Below are 7,997 nucleotides of genomic sequence, written 5' to 3'. Positions count from 1 at the left end.
TTTTTTTTTTTTTTTTTTTTTTCTTTTTCTGTGCTGCTTCACTTTCCGGTTTCAGGCCCTTCCATTTGCCCTAGAAAATATTACTGAGACATGGACCTCTGAGGACGTGGAGGCAAATACAGAATGAGAGGGAAAAAAATAAGGAAGGTTTTATCAAAAGTAGATCACATTAGACTAATTTAATATCACTTTAATAGGAAAACAGAGAGGAGCAGAGGAGCTGATCTATCTAGGTTTAAACAAAATATTGCATACGGAGCCTGATGGGAAATCAGTCTTTCAATAGAGATTCTGGGAAGAATCTCTGCTGGAGTTACAGGAGTTACAAAGTGGGTATGGATCCAGTTAAAGGGAAAGCTGTACAAAACGAAGTTATCAGCCTAGAGAGGAGCACTGAATGGAGCTGCTCAGGGACCAGCCCTGGGGTCTTCATGCAAAAAGTGGGTGGGTGCTCATGAAATGAAATATTATGAAGTTAGAGTGTATTGCCAGTGCCGAGGGGCTCCGCATTTCCATACTGGAAAAGCTGAAATCGATACCAAAATAAAATGGAGTCTGGCTGCGACACCTTCTGCCTTGCTTGCTTGCCCTGGGCTAAACCCGTGACTAGATTTGGGCTCAGAAATTACTTTTTTCCCAGGCAGAAACAGACCAGAGGGGTTCTTCCCGTGGCATTTGGAAATGGTCCGGTCTCCACACTATGTGAATGCGATGGCAGAAGATACCAGCGATATTAAGGGCTGTCAATGTTTTTGTGCTTCTCCATCTTTCTTCTCTAGTGCTTTAGAGTGATCTTCTGTAGGGTGGTGGCCAGGGGCTGCATGGCCCATGCTTGGCCCATGGGTCTGGGCTTCAGGCTTCCAACAAGCCCATGTGGAGGTGGTTAAATCCAGGTGGTTACAGCAGCCCCTGGTGACCTGTCTGGCAGGGCTCCCAGCCCCACAGGCTCTGAGCAATGGGAGACTGGATCCGGCCATCCCGGGGATTCTGGAGATGTAACCCCTGTGCCTCAACTGCACCCCATCCTTTGGTCCACAGCAATAAGGGTGGACTGATATGATATAGCACTTTTTAATTATTAGGTCACCATCATCAAATAAAAGAAATATTAAACCATCCAGAAAGAGATGTAGCTTTAAACTTTGGTTTTAAATTAGGAAAAAAAAAGAAAGAAAGAAAATCCCAAAAGCCAGTTCGGTGCTGCTTCTCTATGCGCTTGAAAATCAGAAATGGCTTTGCCGTCTCATACTGCTTCTGTTTGTCCATTCTTCCTGTCTCTGTTTTCATGTTTTCATTTTTCTATGGCTATGTGGAACACATTTCTCAGTTAAGTACTTGCTTTTGAGAGTTGTTGCCATAACAACCGTTTCATTCCACGATATGCACACTATCTCTGAAATACAGAATTTCTCCTTAAAGGAGCATGTGCCACACACATCAAAGAGGAATATGGACTCATTATTTTTACATTATTTTGTGGGCAAATAGATGTTTTCCAGTACAGTTTTTTCTAACTGGATTTTCTTGTTCAGTGGAACTACATTTTTTTTAAGTATTCCTATCTTATAGTATAATTTTTGCCTGAAACCCAGAACATTAGGAGACAAGAATCTTTATTGTAGTTTCTTTTCTCAAAAGGTCTGAGAGAACTAGGCTGCAGTTAATGCATTTAAACCCCATCTTATTAGACAGAAAAATTATGTAAATAAAATCTATTAAAAATGCATAGTTCTTGAAATAAAACCTATATTTCACTGTAGAAACTGGTGGTGGAGGGAGAGGGCCAAGAATAGTCAGGTTGTTTCATTTTTTAGTATCTTGCTTTTGGTGGGCTCTACAAGGGGCATCATGTGTGCAACGGGAACTGCAACTCTTTCCAAAAAATACCCTTCCGAACTTTTCTATGGCTGAAAGATCAGAAAAACAGAGTTTTGCACATGGGCAGGACCTCACTCCCAGGGCTCCCATTGGCTTCCAGTTCCCTCCTGGGTGAGGAGTGCAAAAATGAGACACAAGCTGGCCATGAGCCATGGATGTTTGGGACAGGTTTTTTTTCAGCTGTACCTTCACAGCATGTGCTCTGGGCTGGGGGTGTTGGGTCTTTCCTGTGAATGGGGACATGGACATTTCTTCTTGAGGGAAGCCCCCTCCCAAGGAAACCAAGATGGGCTGTGGTGCTGAGCCAAGACTAACTGAGCTTGCAGATGGCTTTCCTGTTGGACAATGTTGCTTGTGCCTGGATGAAACCATGGAGAGAGAAGAACACCAAGGTGTGCTACTCAGACATGTGAGTCCTTAGTGCACGGCTTGCTCACTGCAGAAGCACGAAGCCATGAGCACCAACTGAATTTCAATTTCTAGGATCCTTAGCAAAGTCAAGCTTTAGACCACAAACCCAGGGAGATCACAGCTGTAAGAGTTCTGCAGGGCACGCATCCTGTGCCCTGTGCTGGAGAGCTGGGCTTGGTGGATGACTTGAGTTCCTTCAAGAAAAGCCATCATGGATGTGGTCCTGAGGCCTCACCATATGCTGAACATTGGAGCCATGCCCATGGTCATTGATGGAGGAGATTGGCCCTCACAACCCAATACACCTGTTACATCCATTTATTCCCCCACCACAGATGACGGACACCGCTTGGCACCGCGGTGCCATCGCCCTCCTCCCGCATCAGCGTCATGTCGCAGAGCTCTCCAGTCACTGCTGCCAGTCCCTGTGAAGGAGCCGTCACGGCCCATCGCCGTCTTGCCACCATGACCTCGCATCCCACGGCATCACTGTCACCATGCAGTGACACCCCTGCCACAGCGCACACCCCAGGGCCACGTCAGAGTCAGCCGGCGTCACGGCCTCTTGCCATGACAGGGCCATCAGCCCGCATTACCATCAGGAGGGGGAAAGCTGGAGTGCAGCTCGTGCTTTTCCTCATGGAGAAAGCAGTATTCCCCCGGATCCCAAAGCCATTTACCTCGCTGCTGCACCACAACCTCCCTCGAGCCAGCACAGCCTGCTCCCAGCCTTGCTCCCCTTCGGAGTGGAGCATCCAGGAGATGCAGGCAGGCGCAGGAACAGGGAGCTGCAGTTCACACCAGCGTGTATTTTAACTCATGTTTACAGGCTGAAAATCCCAGAAGTGGAAGGATGGAGCATCTAAAAGTGCTACCAGGACAGGAGCTCCTCAGCAGCATGGAGAAGTGCTTAAAAGGTGCCTTGCTCTGCAAGTGGTGGGTGCTGTGGAGGGGAAGGTGGCCAGAAAACACCTTTATTTCTAACCTTGGCTGGTTCTGCTTCCAACTGATGCAGGAAAAGATCTGTGAATTGGTACCCCGTGCCTTGGGGAAGAAGTTAGTCCCATGACTCATTTGTGGCCTCTCTCACCAAAACCAGCTCTAGGCAGAGATGCTGGATTCTACAGAAAACACTTAATAGGAAAGAAATCATGGGGGGAAACCAGACCTCCAAGCCAGGGCTTAGGGCATCTCATTGGGCTGGCAAGGAGAAAAAGTCAAGCTCCAGGGCCACAAAAGTTGCAGAATAGCTCCAGCAGGAGTGCTCCATATGTAAAAAAATCCACACGGGGTCGATCCATGAATTGGTACCCCGTGCCTTAGTCCCATCACTCATTTGTGGCCTCTCTCACCAAAACCAGCTCTAGGCAGAGATGCTGGATTCTACAGAAAACACTTAATAGGAAAGAAATCATGGGGGGAAACCAGACCTCCAAGCCAGGGCTTAGGGCATCTCATTGGGCTGGCAAGGAGAAAAAGTCAAGCTCCAGGGCCACAAAAGTTGCAGAATAGCTCCAGCAGGAGTGCTCCATACGTAAAAAAATCCACACGGGGTCTGCACCCCGCAAATGATTTGGGACAGACCGAGCTTGTCAGTTCTCTGGTGGAACCTCCCAATGGTTCTGTACGGTCCCAGAGGAAGGGGTTCTGCCTGTCCTCCAGGACTGAGGGACCCCACTTGGTCCCTAGGGTGTACAGAAGGTCCCGTAGGTAGAAAGAGGTAACCAGATGGTTAGATGGTTTCCAGAAGTAACCATCAGGTAACCAGCAGCAGAAGTGTTGAGGGACCGGTGGACAGAGGCACCAACAGGAGGCAGTGAAAGTTCAATCATTTATCAGAAAACACACCCTTTAATGGCCACATCACAGGTCTGTCTGGCATGGCAGCTCTGCATGTATCTTCTAATGACCCACATGTCTCTCTGACTTTCTGTGACCTGCCAGGAACAGAGACCTCTGTAAGAGCCCACTGGAGATCTCCTTGGCAATGGGTACAGGATGAGAACCATGGATTTACTCTTTGAAATCAAACTTCCTTCTCACAGAGGGGACGCAGGGATTTCCCGGTCCGGGGCCCAACATCATGGCAGGAACTGGCTGCTGGTCCTGAGCGGGCAGATCCCTCCCTCTGCAATTAGTGGTCTGTGGCATCTTGTCCTTGACAGATCACAGGACCACCATCCTCCGTGACTGCAGGTCACTTGCCAGTGGAGATCTTGGTGTCCTTGAGCACCCTGGCACTCGTCACTCTCCAGCAGCCTGAGATCCAGCCACCGCCTCCCGCAGCTCACCGCAGGCTGCTTTGAACCCTCTGCCAACATGAACATTGCATTGATTTATTAATGAAGGGTGTTCAAAAACACATGTTCGTGAGCTCTATGAAATAGCCTTTAGCTTCTGCTGATTACTCATGTTTTACATCAGACTGATGTTTTCTAGATGCATTTCAATCAATAGAATAGCTTTTTTAGCACACATTACCGCTCGCCTTTGGCTAACCAACCATCACATTTCTTTTCAAGTGCCCATTTGCATCAAACTAACCCCAAAGATGCATCATATCTCCTTTGACTGCCACCTGAGCTTACGCAAACATTCCCGTTTGGGCTTCAAAATGCCTTGCGCGCTCCAGCTTCGTTGCTGAGTGCTTCAGACAAGATGTTGGATGTGTTATGTCATTCATGTCAGAGAGTTATTCTCTGCACAGCTTTCCTTACAATTGCAGCATGAATATTCAAGCTAACTCTTTTCCCCAGACCCAGTGCCCGCCTACACGACAATTTTGGGGTCAAGGCAACTCAAAGAGGTAAACACAAGCAGTAAGCTGAAAGCAGGGGAAATATGTTGACCAAGCACGTGCGGAGTTGTGCGCTGCAATGGTTTCACCACTTCTGGAACCCACGGTGGCTGTTTCCAGGTCAGGTCAAACTTGGCCCCAAGAGCTGCTTTCATCTCCTTCCCTCAGCACAGGCATGATAACCCGTGCTCATTTATTGCATCCAAGGTTTTCATTGAGAAACAACTGTTACGGTATCTGAATGACCTTTAGAAAAATAGTAGCAACAGAGATATGCTGGTTTTTTGTTTTTTTTTTTTACTTTGGATCACTTCTTTGAATATCCACCAATCCTTAAGATTTGCCATTATAGTAATATGTGGCAAATGGCTCTGCTCCTAAAGTGGCATAATTGTCCTTCTGATCATCATTCCCATTAGTCAGGCCAAACCCAACCATCCTTGCCACCAACTATGTTTTTAATGCTCCAGCTGCACTTTTATTGTTTAGGTCATGCTGTCCAAACCTGCAATTCCACTTTTCACTGGAAGGGCACACAGCATTTTTCATGTTTTAAAGGACCATTCTGTGTTGGTAGTAAAACGCACACTGTTAAATAACACAGCTGTTGTCTTCATTTGTTCAGTAGTAAAATGAAAGCAAACGTTAATGCAATGAATAGAGGGGGAAGGGACCTTCTTCTGCTGACGTTGCTTACACACACGCTATGGACCAGCTTTCCGAGTCCAGTATTTCCTTATTTAGATGGTAACTTTGGTGAATTCCTCTGGGCGTACCCCAGCCACAGCTCTGGAGCCTGTTGGTGGATATTTAAACATATCAGCCCACTGTGACAGAGCAACAACAGTCCAAGGACAGTGGCATTCCTCCTTCTCCCTCTCATACATCCTTTTCCACCAGTAAAACAGGCCTCCCAAACCCACACTGATTTCCCCACCAAGCTGCTTTGCTGCAGTTTCCAGGCACAGCCAGGTGGGACACATGGACCCTCCACTTCTAAGCGCCTTTGAGCCTTGCCAAGCAGAGCAATATAAAATCACATCATAGAATCATAGAATCATAGGATGGTTCGGGTTGGATGGGACCTTAAAAATCATCCAATTCCAACCCCTCTGCCCTGGGCAGGGACACGTCCCACTAGACCAGGTTGCTCAAAGCCCCATCCAGCCTGGCCTTGAACCCCTCCAGGGAAGAGAAGACTGGGGATGAGGTGGAAGGGTGTTTCTCCAGTGGGAGCTCTGACAACTTCAGTGAGATCTGATGCTTTAAAGCAGTATCTGTGCCACCAGGTCTTAAGAAGAGAAGCAGGTTCAAAGAGTGCAGCTTTCAAAACTGGTTAGACACACTGAAATCTCAGGGCTCTCACACTAGCGAGTACCTGTGCACGTGTGAGCTCGGCTTCCATGGGCACCAACAGGTTGTCTAAGTTGTGGGAACCCCCAGCCCATTCTTGGTGTTGGATGACTGTCACTGCGGTTGTCTTCCCCTGCATCATGTTCTCCAGGAAAGCAGGGGCTGTGTGAGACAGAGCCAGCCACACTCCGATGCTGCCCTGCTTTGGAGTCACTTGCCAAGTTCTGTGCTTGCCTCTTTTCCTGTGGGTGCTTTGTTCTTCATCATGTTCAACAGTTGCTGTGGACTCAAAAACATGTCTCACACCAAGCAGTGCAGAAAAATCCTGCTGCCAATCACCAGCCTTTCCAGACATCAGCATTCCCATTGCTTAATTCTTCTGTAAACACTCAGAGCTCCTCTGTCTTTGAGGTCTATATAAACACAGGGCACAACAACTCCTGATGAGTCCTGGGGCTCCAGAAGCCTAGGAACAGACTGGGTGTCTAAACATAGATGTGTTGCATCACAGAGATGACATGGGGTAGCTGAGACTTTCTGATGGATGCAATGGAACCTATGGGAGACCCACACCCTTCTTGATGTGCTGAGGCACCTTAGATGTGTGTCTTAAGGCATTTTATTCACACACTCCCTGTTTTCTCTTTGGCTTTCAGTCAGAATGTTTTAGTGGCCAGCACAGGTTCTGCTGCACACCTGCATCCCATGTGGTGGATGCAGTGTGAGAGGACCATGGGGTAGGAGTGTGGTCAAAAACTGACCCAAGCTATGAGTCGTTTGAAACAATATCATAGAAAACTTTGGCAACAGAAATACTCCTGCAAGTAACCTGGATTGACACGATGAGGTTGTATCAGGAGACTATTGGCTGACCCATTAGGGAGTGTGCTCCTCTCCATGAGCCGGAGGAGATCTTTACTTACTCTTCCCAAAGTCCAGTTTAAGAGAGAATGAGAAACTTCATGGCCTCATATATTGTAAAAGTTAGAGAATGGTAACGAGAAAGGAAGTGGGGAAGGCAGGGGAAAAAAGGCCACCGTGAGTGTCAATGCGTGGGACTGAGCAGTGGACTTGACTGCTACATTTGCAAGGAGTTATCAGATCATCTAATGTTTCTGAACAAAAAAATAACTTGTTGGAGAAAGCAGCCAAAGGTGGATCTAGTTCATCACCTGGTCCCAGTCTGTTGCTCTTCTCTAAGAAGACACAGAGGGAGCAGACCTTCATCTTTGCCTGGCACATGGACAATGCAGAGGACATGTTAATTAAACCTTTACTCCATGAAGACAGTGAAAAGAAAATCCATCTCCATTACTGCTAGGTGGGCTCTCAGCTTGGGGAAAACTCTCTCACCCCACTGTCCCAGATGTGCTGGCCTGTGCAGAGCGGTACCACGCTGGTCCCTGCCTTTATCCATCTCTCTGCTCTGGTGAGCTGCCTCCTCCGGTTTCTGCAGTGAAGTAGCTGGTTCCTGCTGGCCTTTTCTCCTGGATTTGCTCTGGTCTCCACACAGACTCTGGTTTCATTTCCTCGGTCAGGGCTGTACAATGCTGCTTGC

Source organism: Calidris pugnax, unplaced genomic scaffold, assembly GCF_001431845.1.
Source record: "Calidris pugnax isolate Ruff unplaced genomic scaffold, ASM143184v1 scaffold55, whole genome shotgun sequence".
NCBI classification, from domain to species: Eukaryota; Metazoa; Chordata; class Aves; order Charadriiformes; family Scolopacidae; genus Calidris; species Calidris pugnax.
Note: the sequence above shows the minus strand (reverse complement) of the source record.